This window comes from Nilaparvata lugens, chromosome 1 (assembly GCF_014356525.2).
Source record: "Nilaparvata lugens isolate BPH chromosome 1, ASM1435652v1, whole genome shotgun sequence".
NCBI lineage: Eukaryota > Metazoa > Arthropoda > Insecta > Hemiptera > Delphacidae > Nilaparvata > Nilaparvata lugens.
Window position 1 is genome coordinate 36,097,079 of NC_052504.1, and position 16,599 is coordinate 36,113,677.

Genomic DNA, 16,599 nt, shown 5'->3' on the forward strand with positions numbered 1-16,599 from the left:
TTATGCAAGCCCTGAGGATAACGCAAGACATTCACGGCCACGTAATGCGCGATATTTTTCGCTTTATTTCGCTTTATCGACGCGGCAACAGCTTTTTCATTAAATTGACTGACAGGAATGTTCCTTTTTGAAAATTGCGCGTCGATATACGTGTAAGGTTTTTTTGAAATTATTTTGCATTCCAAGGATAATATGATAGGAATAGGAATTTTCTCCTTAATTCAATACTAATATTAAATTATTTATTGCTTAATCAATGTATATAAAAATAAGAGGTAGAATTATTGTGTCGTTTTTGTCGTCAACTTGCAGTGATGAGTAATAATTCATCAGTGACCCTCAACTATGGTTATCATAATATTCATCTACAGTAGAAGTAACCTTGCTGATAATATGCGTAATAATATCGAGCTGGCTGGTTCAGGTCTGGTTCTGCTCGCACCTGATCAATTTCAGGGACTCTGACATGACATGACCTCATGACTGGTTTTGGGCAGCAGGGATCGACGACTTAACGTGTCCATCCGAAAAAGGTAGTTGCCCGAAAAAAATTATTTCCCGATCCAGGATTTAAACCCGGGCATCTGAATTATAAAGCCAGCATCTCATCCACTCGACTATGGCCACTCCACCTTGCTGATAATAATAACAAAATGATTATCTAGGCCTACTCTTGTGAGAAGCAATGGATATCCTTTCAATGAATAGTTGCAAATTCACATTCAAAATTATTTAAATTTTCAAGAAGAAACTTCATAATAGAATATTTCAAATGGTATTAGTTGGTTAGTAGTGTAATAGTAAGTTAATGATAATAGCTTCATATAATACTGGGAGACGCAGGGAAACGAGAAGTTTTGAAATTTCTAAGAAACAATATTCATAAAACTAGTAGAATACTAATGGAATGGCATTTATTTATCATTCAATTTATGTTCATACAGTTGAAATGTCCAAATGTATCTCTTTATTTTTAAAAAATGGCGTTGGAAAGATTTGTTCACATTCGGGATTTATAGCCTGTTATGGGTGGTGCAAGAAAACTGGAAATTTTGAAATAAAGTCATTAACACTAATAAATTCCATGAAAGAAGTGGATTGCCAATGGAATGACATGTATTCATTATGCAATTTATGATCCTCCAATCAAAATGTCCGAAAGTTTCTTTTTGAGATAATTAAAAAAGATATGCTCACAATTAATTGGCTTTAGCAGTCTGTTATGGTATATAGAGCAAGGAACGGGATACTTTGAAATAATGTACTTTCCACCAATAAATTACATACTAGCAAATTACTAATAAAATGGCATATATTCATATTCATCATGCCCTGCATAATCATTTTATTGGAAAGTCTAAAAATGCTTTTTTTAATTTTTAAGATGACATAAGAAAGATGTGGTCTCATTCAGCGTTCACTTGAAAATCTATTTGCTGTGTGATATTTCAGGCAGGCAACCACCGCCCTAGAGCCAGTGGGCAGCCGAGCGACGACCCTGTCACAGTAGTCAAGTGCCCCCTGTAGCTGTCGTCGTCCCCAGAGGCCCGCGAGATGGATGGAGGCGGTGGGAATGCGAAATGAATAACAGACGCCCGGTGATGGTGAGAATACTGATGCTGGGTGAGTGCAATTTTTGTTCTAGAATGATCAAGTAATTATTAAAATAAAGTGAAATTGAATGAATAGTCACGCTGAAGATAGAGGCCAGTATGACGAAACGCGTCCGAAAATAACTTGGTATCTGGACATATAAGTACTGTGAGCATTGAATTTTAGCAGGAAGCATGACTTGATTTCCATTTCATAGATGCTCCATTTGGTGGTGAAAATTGATGGAAAATAACTTGATGATAAGCACTAGTTGCTACTAACTTTCCGTCTCAATTTTCCTTGCCTATAATCGTTTTGGTTTTCATGACTTCAGTAGACTTTTTATAGTGAGATTCTCAGGTACAAGATGACAAATGGCAATACAAAGATATAAGGGAATACATCCAACAATTCTAACAATAAATATTAAATACTAATTAAGGTTTCGTGCAAAATTTAAGAAGCGGTTTGACTCAGTGGTTGCGCTATTAAGCCATCGCTTAGATACGTTGAGAATCATGCGTCTGCTTCTCCCTTTGGAAGAGTGACCACTTGAGCCAACTCCTCTGAATATGATTCATGAGTAGGAAAATCGCTTCCTGGTGGTTCGGAAGCCTCCTAAAACTGTAGTTCCACTCATCTCTTATTAACATCCGCCTCATTACCCACGCACAAGCTAACAGCTCATGTAGGCTTCGCCCTCAGCAAAAAATAAATAATAATAAGGATTGAGGATTGTAAGGATTTTTCTGATAAAGGTTAAATGTATACTAGTAGTTCTGTAAACAGTAGACCTCGCGCTCAGTAAGGTACATTGACCTGTTGTTATGTTTCCTTAAAAATTAATAAATAATTATTTATCAATTTAAAATGTCTAGAAAAATCTTAAATAAACATAGAGCTTCCTGTCCTATCGTATCGTGATGTGTCGTCCCGAAATGTGAGTGTGAGCGCTGTTATCAGGTCTGGCTGCCGTCGATACGCCAATCCAATCAACCCATCAGTGAACATTCTGTGTTGTCGTGTTGGCGAAAAATCGGTGTGTTGAAATTAAAAAATAAACTACCATAATGTGGATTTCCTACAAACTTCATTTCTCACTTTTCATGATTTTAGAAATCAATTTCTTTTCAATAATATTTGTTGCAATCTTGATCATCAGATTAAAAAAGAAAAATGTGTTCTATACTCTAAACTAGAATCATGGCCTCAGCTTATGGAAAGACAAAGCTAGTAGACAACACTGTCTACTAACGTTGATGGAAAGATACTTTTTCAAGATGTTCGATGTTTTTGAACGGGTAGTATTATAGTCCACTAGACAGCTGATTTATGATGAATAATCTATAGGTAATCTTACGGTAATATTGGCGTATGAAGGAGGCTCCTTTTTCCTTTTATATTATCCTTGAAATGCAACATTTCCAAAAACCTTGTATATACGTCGACGCGCAATTTAAAAAGGAACATACGTGTCAAATTTCATGAAAATCTATTACCACGTTTAGCTGTAAATGCGCAACATATAAACATATATAAACATTTAAACATAAAGAGAAATGCCAAACCGTCGACTTGAATCTTAGACCTCACTTCGCTCGGCCAACCAGAAAATCATTTAATGTGAGGGTAAACAGAAAGCGGGAAAATTGAAGAGAAGTTAGGTATGATAGAATATAAGCTTGTGTCATTGTAGTTGAATCTTTTATTTGATTGTAGCACAGGTTCACCTTGCAGATCTCCGTTGCTGTTGGCAACTTTTTCTTTGCAGGATGATTAGGATAACATTAAAAAATAGCAATACACTTATATAATAACTGAAATTTAATAAAACCTAAAAAGTAATAAAAATCTATGTTGATTTCACATTTTAGTTAAGCAGGAGTCCGTGTTGATTTCTACGCTATAATCTTATCTTTCAAATCTATTCTTATTTCTTATCATTTCAAAGTAATGTAGTAGTTCTTGAAAGAATGTAACAATCTGTTTTAAATTTATCCAGGCTACTTTTATCTCTCTAAATGTTTGACTGTATGTCGTTGATGCATTCTTCAATGATCAACAACTCCTTGAAAATATGTCATACAAACATTCAATCTATGCCGGCGCATTTTAACTCAATGATATCCTCAGCTCCTCTGGATATTGTAGTATTAAGCGAGTCTTGACTCAAACCCAGTTTACAATCGTAAGCTTACGGTATTCTTGTTGAATATTTACTCTTAGGAACGACCATTAGTAAAGGTGGCGGGGGAATGATTATCTATGTAAGATGCTCTTTTCCGGCCCTGAGTGGTAATGTCTCTGAAGCCGGTGCACTCTCATTCTCCCGAATTCCTTCTAGCTTCTACTTGATGTGAGAGTGGGCGCTGAGTCCGTTTTCGTCCTTGGAGTTTATCAGCCGCCAAGAGAGGGAGTCTCCTCACATTAGAGGATGCTCTGTTGACTAAAGTTATGCAATGATATAACCACATAATTTATAATTACGTAACACCTCATCAGAGAACTTGATATGCTGAAATTACGACAAAGACTAAAGTACTCAATACTATGTGAAACCTACAAAATAATTGTGGAGGGTACTGGTCCGGAATATTTGAGAAAAATACTTGTATCTTTCACATAGGTTCATCAGAAGGACACTTGGTCTCACCGCTGCTTTCTCTAGATACCGTTGGATAATCTTTATCAGAGTTGAAAATTCTTAACAAAGGAAAAAAGTGAGTTTGATTGGTCTCGAACCCGCAACATATGTTTGATTCATGAGTCGCGTGTACTACCAATTACGCTAAAGATTCTCTTGGAGAAAGCTCTGTTTGGATGGACTTTTGTTGATAAATTTGTTTTAATTATTACATTTAAAGTGCTTGATTGAAAACAATGAAAATAAGCCTATTATCAAACCTCGGTAAATTCATAATCTGCATGTAAGATTGCAAGTTGATCAGTTCTTCCATTAGTTCATAAGTGGTAATGTGTCAAACGTGTATTTTCCATTATGTACATGTATAAGCCAATTCTTTCCTCTATAATTATTATGTTATTTTCATGCATATTTTACGTTCTCAAACATATTTCACTTAATCACTGATCGGACAACTGAAGACGTGATTAATATTTCATCTGTACTTATAATATGTAAATTTAAAATGTAAATTTAATATTTTAATATGTTAATTCAAGGAAGAAATAAATTCATTTATTTATTCTCTATTAATTTTTCATTCTCTTTTTCAGACTGATGAACGTGCCAACTCCACTGATACCTCACCATATTATTTGTTTTACATAGAGCAATCCAATATTTTTTATACACTTATGAAGTGTTTTATCAATAAACATAATAAATAATAAGTGTATTTGAACAAACGAAATTAACACTTGAAAAGTAATGTTGTCTGTTTATGTAAAGAGTTTGTCACATTTTATACTCTGAAATTGTTTTATATAATTTCATTATAATTCTCATAATGTGTAATAGATTGCATAAAATTGTTATTAAAAACTCTATTTACTAAATACCCTGTCTTGAGCTTTTATAATAATTTTAACTGTGTCCGTTAGGCTGTACGCTCGATGTCGATTTTGTTTCTAAAGGTGAGTACAGACTTTGATGCATTGTTTTCAATTGGAGTACGCATACCTATCTGCATCGTATAGGCATGCACACTACAATTGAAAACAATGCATCAAATCTAATTGTCCGATGCGTGCCGTCCTATCAGTTTATGCTTATTATGTATGTATCTTACTGTTTCTGTACAAATACAGATATAAGAATAGCATCAGCTGATTAAAAGTGAAATGCGCGTGTTCATGGCGCATTACTGTACGCACCTCTATAAGTGGTAGATTGTACACCATCAAATATAAATTACTATTATTATTCGTCGCATTGAATGTTCTCAACGGTGTTCGAAACCATGCCAAATGGTTTTCCCTCCATGAGAGGAAATTGTTCTCGTTGTACAAAGTGTAGCTCTCATCATAATAAAATTATGAAATTAATGGTAAATGTCTGAATGAGAACCGGAGAAAATGTCATAGCACACTCTCAATAAATACGAAAACGGACATGCATCTTTCAGGGTAACAATGATCTCACTAAGACCGAATATTCTTCATAATGAACTATTCTTAAAAATTCACTGCCGCATCCGTTATTTCCCTTATACTGCTGTAATATCCATTGACAATTATTTGCAAATGTAACACTAGACTTCCAGCTCGAACATCTTTCGCTCCTGAATTATTTTTTAGATCATTCTTGTAGAGATAGATGATTATGTTATCAGATGGGTGACAATCATTGAATCGTCGGTCCCGACTGATAGTCGTGAGGTTCATTGACGACGTAAATTAAATACCTATTTATGCAAGATGGAACTTCCGTCAGGGATCCCCACCTATAAAGCCATTCGATTATAATAACTAACTACATTATTCTCATAATTCCGTATTAATACGAAAAAATGATACCATTATTTCTAAATATTATTTGAATTATCCTGCTCCTAATTTCATCTTATTCTCTTATTGACAGGGTTGTATGATGATAAGAATGCAATTTATTATTGAATGATACGGTACTTCCACAAAGTCATTGATTAAAACTTTCATTTTAACCTTTTAGTTTGTCCTTCGCAAGATATGGATTTTAATAATTGGGAAAGGGTAAAATTACATTATCAAATCAGAAATGTTTTCTGTATACAGCTTCTAGTAACACCATGCCTGAACAGTAGCCACATAAACTATGTGAATAGCTCAATTATCAATATTACTTCATCTTCTTCATTGTAAGCTGATCCGATATATGAAGCTTAGGACTATAGACATGATCCATGAATAAATTATAAAAATTTCGCATTTATATTAGATCAATAATTCAAGGAATAACTTGGACTTTCATTGACAAGATATAGTATCCATTCCACGTTTTAGGTAATACACGTTTTAGTTTACCTTTTATATGTCTTGATTATAAATGTAGGACAATACAGTAAGAATTTTATTCAATCGAGATCATACAATACATCACCATACCAAGAAAATAACTTTCGTATTTTGAAATAGTTGATATATTAACATAATAGAATAAGATTGAAATAAAAATTAAATAATTGAGAATGTCCAAAAATCCGAATAAACTTGAAAATTTATTGTGAGGCACATCGCCTACTTGGCGCCTTGCAAATTTGGTATTTCAGTTGAACCCACCTCTATACCTGACTATTAATTTTGAAATCAAACGCTTGAAGATTGGTAAGTTTTCAGGAAATATAGTTAAGATCCAAAAATATCGTAGCATGGATTTGAAGGATTTTCTATTATTGTGACATGAAACATTTTACCGACCTGTGTTATTTTCTATGAACGTGTGATGCACATTGCCTACTTAGCGCCTTTGCACGGCATGTATTCCCATGATGTTGGATGATGCATGTCCGACGTGTACGCGTCATTGTTGTGTCATCCTAATAGTACTTATATAAGTCCCAATCACCAATAATTATCACAATTTTGAAATGAATATGTTAATCAGGCACTTGACAAGTGAGACAACAAGATATTAAACTATTGTTACATATGTATCTCCTGAACTTTTATACCACCAGTAACATTCAATTGATTTAAGTGAAAACAATATTAGTGATATGGATTCACTTTCAGAAATCTTATTATTATTGAATAAGTTGACATTATTTAATCACAGATCTAACTTAGATCTAACATGTACCTTATCAAGTTGCTAATAGAGTTTGCGAGCCAGTTGAAAAGCCAGGCCAGCGATCCAGGGAAAAGCCTACATTTTTTCTTTATTAGAAACGCTGCGTTCATAAAAGACAAATAGCAAGAAAAAATCTTTAAAAATGTGCTGGGTGCAAACCGGGGTCCATACGGTGTAGGAGTTTAGATAATAGGAATTTTAAGCTCAATCCAATATTAATTAACATCCATAGCGAGTTTTTTCTAGTTTCAATAATAATTAAAGTTAGTAAATAAATTCTGTCCGCGTGATTATTAGCATAATATTATTATATATTGTTTAACAGTGAACGTAAAGTAAAATAAAGTGTTTACCTTTCCTCTCCTAGAGTTGTCATCAATCACACCCACCAAAACCAATACCTCTTTCTTCTCATTTCCTTTAAATATTACAAATGCCAGTTCTTATTCGTATGGTAACACATGGCACAGTGGTGACAGGAAATACCTTATTCATCCCTCCTTTAGAAATGCTTATGCAAATTTTAGTAGCCTCAGTAGGGCAAGGAATGTGAAATTTATGTTGTTATAAGTAGGCCTACTGTCTTTTTTCACAATCATACAAATATTTTTCTCCTGCTATAAAAAGTCATTAACATAGGGAGTGAAAGAAGTGTAATGGCAAAAAATGACATACATTTTCTAATTAAGTAGCCTATTTTATCAGGGCTACTTGACTTGTTAGTTAAAAATAATTTTAAAGTAGGCTACCCTTTTTTTAAACTTGATCATATAAAATACAATAACTAATTTCGAAATATGTTGAATCCATTATCAAGTTTCTCTTAAGAAAAGTTCAAGAAAAACTTGATAATGGATCCAACATTCCTAACAAACTAGTTGTAAGGTATTGTATTTTATATGAAAAAAAGTTGTTTTCATAAAAAAGGTGTTATTTTACAACTAACATAAAAGATACCTTACCATACCGTAATTCAACATTACACTTTCCATACGTACGGTACCGAATCAACATCCTCTGCTTCTCCTCATACAATTTAGAAGAAAAATTCGAGTTAAATATTGAGTAAGGACATCTCCTCAATGTAATTTGTGCCAAGAAGTGGATTTCTTTCCAAGGAAGTGGAAGTGGCACTTGCGTGAGTAAAATAAGATTTCATTAAAATCACTTGAACGAAAGTGAAAGGAGAAGCCCACTTACATCCCTTGGAAATTTTTACAAAAATTTTATACACAGTGTTATATTGTAAGTGTAACTATGTAGTTACACACACATATATTTTTATAAATATTGTATTAGATTGAATATAACTTGACAAGCATAGTATGATGTGATCATGTCCGTTTCAAGTTTCATTTAATCTGGTAAAATTCATGACGGCGAAAAATGTACCTCCAAACATCAATTTTCTCTGTAACCATTAATCGAGAATAGTTGTATTATAAGCCATTTGATTTATCACATCATGGACTACAATATTAGTTCAATTCATTTTTTCAATAAAATAGACAGTTTTCTTGATAAAATAATATATATGTTAAAATTTAGGGGGTTTGTGATTTGATTTTTTTATTTTCCACAATTATGTTAATCTGTCCATTAGAAATACTTTGTTGGAAAACACATAGCCTACCTACATGAAAGAATACTCTTTCAGTTTTTCATGTCATTTGCTACTTACTTTCTCATTCAATTATTATAATTTAACAATTCAAGTTGTCCTATCAAAGTACTATACTACATCATAAATAGACATAAACTATGTATACTTGTTAATTATTGGGCAAACATGAGATTCTACAATAATATTTAGACAATTTGGAACTAAATTAGGAGGTTGAAAAAGTTTTGGGCAATAGCCCAAACTTTTTTTCTTTCCCGATCTTTGTATTATTTAAGCTAACCTAATAAATAAATAATATCTAACGGTTTCATGTAGGATATTGATTAAATCCAAATCTCAAAATCCATAGAAGTTGGCTACAATTTGCTAGCAATAAATAATTCGCTTTATTAAAGACCTACTATCCACGAATGCAACATATTATTAAAACTTCCTTCAATTAAGATTTCTTAATTCTTTAGTAACTAGCAATAAAATGAGTAATGGAATATCATATAATATTTCTTATTTATATAAGAACTAAGTTATACATTTCTATTACAACTGAAGTGAAATGTAGAAATTTTGTTTGATCATAATTTAGTGATCGTTTATTTTTCCTACTCAAATTTTTAATTAAGTTTTTAAATTAAGTTTACAGAGAATTAAAATTTTTGTTTGCTATGCACAAACTTATATCATTGGCATACATACAAAATTTGTTATCAAGGACTCATTTTGGAAACTCCCCCTTCCCACCAATAGATTTATTGTTTTTGTATTAGACTATGTTATTTTAATATGTATTTTGGACACGATCCATCCGTGAATGCATGGGCATTTACTTTGTGAAACGAGAAGCGCTCTTAGAAAGATTATTATTATTAATGTACATTATTATTTAATTTTGTAATAATTAGAAGTTTTATTTTTATCGATAATACGGCGCATTCTCACTGACCTCTTGTTGAAACTAATGTATGGCTGGTGAACAATATAATATCTAGTATCAGGTCTGTTTTTTTTCAGTATCAACCTATCAAATCTAATCTACTCAAACAATTTTTCTAAAATTAATGCTGAATCTTTTCATTGAGTTTTTAGAGAATTTAATATATTGTCTACTATGCACAAACTTCTATCTTCAGCATACATACAAAATTTGGTATTTTGATAGCATCGAGGACACATTTTGGTAAACACCGCCCTTCCCCCACCAATAGATTTAACCTTTGCTATTTGAGACTATTGATATTTATTCAATTATGACTATTCATTGTTATACCCTATGTATTTAGGATACGATCCATTCATGGATGCCTAGGCAACGTGTAACGAGAGGCGCTCTAAGAAAGATTATTATTAATAATAATATTGTACATTATTATTTAATTTCGAAATTTTCTCTTTTCAGATAATGTAGCACATGCTCACTGATATCTTGTTGAAACTTGCTGCTGGTTGAAACTGATGTATGTCTGGTTAACATTTTATCAAGTATCAGGTCAGTTTCTTCAATATCAACCTATCAGGTCTTGATAATTTTCAGTTTTTGCTATAGTAAAGTTACTAATTACTTTCAATAGGCTTACCAATTATGTAATACATTTGTATTTTTGCAATATCTTCTACTTGATTTATTACAGCTTCACGAATATCTGCATTTTATTTACGCCCCACTAGGGGGCTATTGCATGTGAAAATAAAACCCAATAATATTAGTAGTCAGTTGGCTATTAGAATAGGAAATAACCAGAACATTAGCTTGTATTTTATCATGCAACAGGGCCCAGAAATGACAGTTGTTTTTTGGAATTAGATGAGGACTGTATGACAGCATTAGCAATAGTGCAAAGCGGAACCAATGTCCACGATCAATGTGTTTATCACTCAAATTATAATACTTTGTAATTTGGTTTTATCCATAAACTTGATTATTCGATGCTGAAAATAAGGATAAACTAAACTACTACCATGCGCTCGAAGAGAGCAAGCATGCAGTTGACATCATGTTCTCTCTTTACATCATCATTTCTCTATTTCATAAAATTATTTTTCAACATATTGATTCAATAAAGGAAATTTTTTAAATTATTTCCAGACTAATTATTCCTTCTCGACGCAGGCCTAGCCTAATGAGGAGTGCATTTGATATTTTTATTATTGTTTATGCTTTGTAAAATGAAGTGAATAAAGATGATTTTACTTTAATATACGGTATGAAATGAACAAGAATGAATGAGGTGTGGCAAGCAATGCTGATTTCTTAGAGCAGGGTTTCTTTTACAAAAAAATTTAGAATTTTTCAATAAGTGTAAATTGTAAGAAAAAAATTGAAATAAAATCGCCTGTTCTTAAACTATGTTCTACCATACGCAACATAGTATGTTCTAAATAAATAAATATAATTTTATTACCATTCAACTGATCATAGTAACAGACAATGCCATATTCTAATAATTCTAATTCAAACACACAACAACTATATGCTGTTGATTTTACGCATCTATGTTGGTTAGAGAGGTCGGATTGATAACTTCATTGCAGAAAGTATTGACTAGATAACTGAAAAGTTTCAATTTCAATATTACTGAAATGATCTTCAAAGCATGGTAATAATGTTATCTCCTGTGTCTTATGTCACAAACTTTTATAGATAATTCTATAGATTATTATTTATTGATTATTGCTAATTTACACAGTTTTATATCACTTTTAATTGGGAGCTTCATCAGCCCCAGTGTCTTCAATAAATCAGTAGGTTATATTTACAGTACATACTCAGTGAGAATTCGTTTTGTCAGCTTCGATTGAACAAAAAAATAGAAGTAGACCATCTAAAGCCCTGCACACACATCGATTTTTGTTCGTACGATATTTGCCGTCCTTAAGAATTCTATCAGATTAAACGGAACTTGACAAACATCATCTGTTTAATCTAATAGAATTCTTAAGGACAGAAAAATATCGTACGAACAAAAATTGATGTGTGTGCGGGGCTTTAGGCTAGATTCACACACATCGATTTTGGTCCTACGATAAAAAATTGAACGTCCAAATTCCAATATAGTTGATATTGGAATATATAGGAGTATATATTCCAGACAAGAGATGACTGCTACACGGCGTCCGTACGGTAAAAATCGTTGATCGATGTGTTTGTAATCACCCATTCATTTCATTGCGCCACAAAATTGGACGTTCGGTTTTTTATCGTGCGTCCAACATCGATGTGTGTAAAAAGCTGATTTTGTTTGAACGTCTAGCGTTCCATCGGCTTCACTACCACATAGCAACCAGATGCCAAACAGCTTATGTGAATTTTTAAATATGCACGATCACGATTATAATCGTTATGGAATTTATGTTTCTGAAAGCTACGGTTGTGCGGTCAAAATTCGAACGAACCTTCATTGAACGTCCACAATCGACTTGTGTGTAGCTAGCCCAGTGAGACAATACATTTCTAACTCATAAATGGAATGGTCATTCTTGGAATAGGTTATCAATGTTATGAACATTTGACCATTTCAGATCAGAGATGATCAACAAGAATTCATTGAAAGGTCAATCTACATCGTGTAGCCGCCTAGAATCCTAATCGACTATTATCAGTGATCATCAATCCGAATATCATGAAGATTGAGAATAGATTCAAAGATGATGTTCACATTCAATAAATTGTGTTTGTTTAGAAGATGAAATAGGTGTTATTATTAGAAAATACCTTATAGAGGAAGGATTCATTATTGCACTTTTTATTTTGTTTAATTTTTTTTTAATAATATGCTTATAATTTATTTAGTAATTATGTTTTCCTGTATTACTTATACGTATCTTATACTGTCGTGTTTAATAGGGTTTTCTTTTTCAGAAACGCAAAGTGCCAGTAATATCGGCCCCCTCATTACTGCTGAGTAACCGAGAAAGCTTTCCAAAAGACAAAGTTGTTCAACGGTGAGTAATGTCTTGAATATTGATATTAGATAAAAATTTGGGATGGAACCTACTCAAACCACTTGGAAAAACTTTTTGTGATTCAAAAACACCATATTAGAGCTACATTAGGAAAACCCAGACTCTATCCAAGTGAGAGTTGCTTTAGTGGGCTGGATTTTTTAACTGTCAGGCACCTATACATCTAAATCAATTATCTAAATTTCAAATTGCAGATACTGTTTTATCAATTTGTAGAATTGATAAGATCTGGCCATTTTATCACCAGTAAATTTGATAGGAAACTAGTATCCGAAATCAATACATGTAGTGTCTTGAATAATTCAATTTTAGTCCAGCCTTACATTGGTGCTTGCAGCCTTACAGTCCATACATTGGTGCTTGCAATTTATATTGTAGTTCTGATTCTTTTATATATTATTTGGCTACATGAGTGAAGTCCAGAACCAATTTTTTCATGGAAAATCTCCTTGTGTAAGATACAAAGTGGCCCAAACACCTTGTATTTTCGGTTCACTTTCCAGTTTTCATCTATTTCCGCCAAATCCGGTAATCAGACAAAAAATTTGATCTTTCCTTTTTTTCGATTATAAAATTCTGAATAAAATGAGTTTTACTGAACTCTCTATCTTCAATAAGTACTGGGTTATGATTTTTCAAAAAATTGTGGAATTTAAAGAAAAAATCAATTTTGATTAATTTCAGATTTCAACAATATATTCAGATTGTTACCATTTAGATGTATAATTCAAAATCCCTGTGGGCATATTTTTGAGCTCTACAATTTAAGACCAGGTAGAGTGCTCTATCTCTTCCAGCTACACATTTGACAACAATGCCCTTTGTATTGTGAAAAACACCTAATTTTTAGCTTCAACCATCATCACCAACTGCATTGTTCTCACTTTGATACAAAAATAAATTTTTCTGTCCGATTGCTAGATTTGCGGAAATAGCTGAAAACTGGATAATGAACCGAAAATAGGATGTTTCTGGGCCACTCTGTATTCAGCACAAGGAAATTTTGCCTAAAAAAGTGATTCTTGACTTTTCTCATGTATCCGAGTAATACATTCAAAAATTATAACTACAATATACATTGCAAGCACATCCCCTTTTTTATATCTATATTGACTGGACTAATAGTAGCTTCCATCTAGAGAAATTTCCTCCTATCTTAATATAAAGACTTCTAATGATTTTTATGTAATTTTCAACTTTTCTTTACTTTCCCTTATGCTTTTTCTCTGCTATTTATGTTCCCTTCCTCACTCCCTGTTTCTCTTCCCGATTTTCTCAATAAATGTTTGATAGCAAATGCAAGTTTCATGTTATCCCATTATTATCTTCATTGTTATTCAATCATTGGACCATCGGCCTCTGCGCTCAGCTTTTTTGAACCTTGCAGGGACTTCAGTTTTAATATATTCATTCATTATACTTTAATTCATCCATTTATATATTCAATTCATTCATAAATATCTTATTCTTTTTGATGGTATTTTTAAAATTTGATGGTATTAAAAATTTTTCATTTTGTATCGTGTATGGAATTTTTCTCTAATTTTTCATTGTAATTATGTTTTTGGGATAAATAAATAAAGATTTGATTTGTTGAACTATTTTAGCATAAATGATAAATCGTTTATTGAAAAAAATTGTACCATAATCTAGTCATATATTTTGTGCCCGTTATAAAAAAATGTATGCTAATTTATTCTGTTGCTTTCTATTTCAGACAACAAAACATGTCACAAAGTCCGCATCGTAGTCGGCTCATCGTGTGTGTTGGTTTTCATACTGCATTTAAGAAACATTCTAATAAAAATATCAAATAATAACATTGTTATTAACGTAGACATTATGCAATCTGTTTATAAAATGTAATCTATTCTATTTTGTACTTTACAAGATACCTATAATTCTATTCGTGTTCATTTGTGCTTTAAATAACAACGTTAAATTCAAAATTGTAGTAGATACATTTTTTTGTACTCAAAATAGTGTGTGAATTAACTTATCATTTACATAACCTTTAGACTATGTATTCCAATAATTGAGGTTTAGAACAGTTTGGGGTGAATGCCTGTTGTGTTTACCTTAATCGTATTTGTATATAAATAAATTATGGTAGTAATTAATTTAGTATATAATCCCCTGGGCACAATAGTGTGAAATGCGACGGGAGCGTGAAAACATTTTAGCCATGGTTGAAATTTTTAGAACATCAAAACCCAATCGATGTCTAGGAAAGATTGTGGTATCTGGAAAGATTTTGATTGCTTACTGAATGTTCAGAAGATAAATTATGTTTGTCAGTTTTCAGCGAAATTGTTAATATTTCATTTTATCGATAGTGTAGTGAGAAATCATCAAAATTTTCTTCGGAAGAATTCGTTAGTATTTTTATGATCTACAGCTCAAAAAATGTCGCGCGCCGATAGTTCGATTCAAATTTCCCACTTCGACTAGCATTGGCGGCGCTCTTCGCAATTGGCCAAACTTTCGCGCCAAGGCAAATGATTCGTCGGCCGTGCAGGCAAGTCGCCGGGCTATTATATTCAATTTGGATACGGTTTTATCAGAGTAATAGTTCAGATACTATAAAGCAGCCCTTTTATTCTTATAGTTATTGTAATATTGGATATCACAACACTTATTCACTCCATTTATTACTAAATAAGACATATTGATTATCAATTCAAATTTATATTATTAGTACCATTTCCAAGATTACGTATTGAGAGTGTTTATCTCAACTTATTATGTTGTATCCTCACAATTTTCGTTCCGAGAAGTTCAACCTTCCTTCTTTCTCTTTCTTCTTCAGTTTCTTCTCCCTTCATCATCATCATCTACCTTTTTCTGATTCCTGTTTCCTCCTTTCTCGTTCTTCTTCCCTTCGGTTTTTTTGGTGTCTTCTCGTTTCCTCCTCATGTCTCTTTTTCTGATTTCCTTCTTCTTCTTATCTTGATCTCCCCTTTCTCCTCTTTCACATTTCTTCTCCTCCCGTACAAGCCAGCTTGGTACTCTTCTATAAATTTTTATGTTTCGTTACATTACCTCTCACTTTTTTATTCCAGGCTTAATAAGTTTCTCTTCACTATCTATCTCTTTCTCAATTTTTCTATCCCCATTCAATCAACTTTTTTCTCCATATTTATTTACTATTGGTCCCAATCTCTCTTCTTCCGATTCCTATTTCCTTTACTATTAATATATATCCCGCTCCTCTTCTTCATTTTCAATTATTGACCACAAAAAAGAACAAAGTAGATCAGTAACGTTAAACTTTTCAAAGACATGAAGTAGGCCTATATTCACAGTATATATTTACATTGAAGTATATAATAAAAGAATTGCTTCATCATCAAACCATTTCATCAATTTCATTGTTTCATCATCAAAACGTTTTTTTTCAACATTCATTTCAAATCTAGCAATAATGTTATTCAATCAATTGAATAACAACAATAAGGACAATTTCAAGATGATTAGAAGTCAGGTGAGCAAGGCGAATAATATTAAATTGTAATTGTTAGAATTAAAAAATCAGTAAATTGAGTAGACCAAGATTATTGTTACAATGATTTTAATAGAGTAAACAATCACATAGTTCAGTTTAAAACTGAGATAATCCTATTATATTAAGCGAGCAATTTCTGCTGTATAATAGTATTTGCATTCTGCTATCCAAGTGGCAGCCGCCGGTAAA

At 32.4% G+C, this 16,599-nt stretch overlaps 1 long non-coding RNA gene across 1 annotated transcript; it reads left to right on the forward strand.

The window, feature by feature from the left end:
- The first annotated feature begins 8,919 nt into the window (after positions 1–8,919).
- LOC120349768 lies at positions 8,920–16,259 on the forward strand. Its single transcript, XR_005570402.1, has 3 exons — positions 8,920–10,431; positions 12,802–12,884; positions 14,623–16,259. It is a non-coding gene; the product is annotated as an uncharacterized LOC120349768 (long non-coding RNA).
- Positions 16,260–16,599: the final 340 nt, after the last annotated feature.